This window comes from Gekko japonicus, unplaced genomic scaffold (assembly GCF_001447785.1).
Source record: "Gekko japonicus isolate JY-2015 unplaced genomic scaffold, Gekko_japonicus_V1.1 scaffold1457, whole genome shotgun sequence".
NCBI classification, from domain to species: domain Eukaryota; kingdom Metazoa; phylum Chordata; class Lepidosauria; order Squamata; family Gekkonidae; genus Gekko; species Gekko japonicus.
Window position 1 is genome coordinate 278009 of NW_015169820.1, and position 1121 is coordinate 279129.

A 1121-nucleotide genomic window follows, 5' to 3' on the forward strand; every position below is an offset into this window, starting at 1 on the left:
CACCCCCTACTCCCAGGAAGCTCCCTCCCCCCCCCGCCAGCAGAAGAAAAGGACCTGGCAACCCTAACTTGAATAAATGTAAATTTACCCCAATTTTTAGCAATATACTTCTTGGGAGATTTATTTAGTGCACTTGGCATCACGCTTAGGGCTGCCAAGTGGGGGCGGGTGGCGGGTAAACCCCCGCTTCGGAGGCCCGATTTCCGCCGCCGTGGAATCGGGCCCCGGGGGAACTCCGCCCTGGCATGTGCGTCACCTGGAAGTGACACAGGCACGCTGGGGGCGGGGCCACGGCCATACAAGGGAAAACCCTATGGTTTTCCCTTGTATGGCCATGGCCCCGCCCCCAGCATGCCCAGCGTGCCTGTGTCATTTCCGGGTGACGCGCGCACACAAACACCTGACGCTGGCCGGGAGCCCCCCGCTCCCGGCGAAGAATCACGCTTCTAAGACTGGGCAAAACCAAGTTTCCCAATGCCCATGTCCTTATTCACATTTCCTAGTTCCTTATTTGCAAATCCAATGACAAATATGGAGGACGATTTAAAATCCCCGAACCCCAAAATAAGATGTCGATGCAACACAGGTTGGATATGTGCTGTCCACGGTGTTCCCGTCAGGACCCGCGCCACCACATTCTGGACCAGTTGGCATTTCCGGATCAGTCTCAAGGGTAGGCCAGCATAGAGCAAGTCACCGTAATCAAATCTAGAGGTGACCATTGCATGGGATACTGTTGAGCCACCTACATCTTTTAACCCCAAACCTGAAGCCACTCTTTTTCTCCCACAACAGCGAATCTATACCCGCACAGGCAATCTGATAGCCAATGCCACATGCCATTCCATAGAGCACATAAGCGTGCTGAGGGAATGATGCACTTCCAACCACCACTGTTTCTTATCCCTTCACGAGCTACTAGTTTCTCACACATGCACTATGTATTCACATGGGTGCACATACACAAACAAACAATGTAATGTGACCCTGTTCCACTTTGGCAGCAGCTCCCCCTCCCCACGCACCCCAATCAGCCGCAGCAAAGAGCATGATGTAGGAGAAGAAAAAACAAAAGCGTCTTGTCGGGCTTTGCATTGTGAGGCTTTGCGCCTGGTTCACCC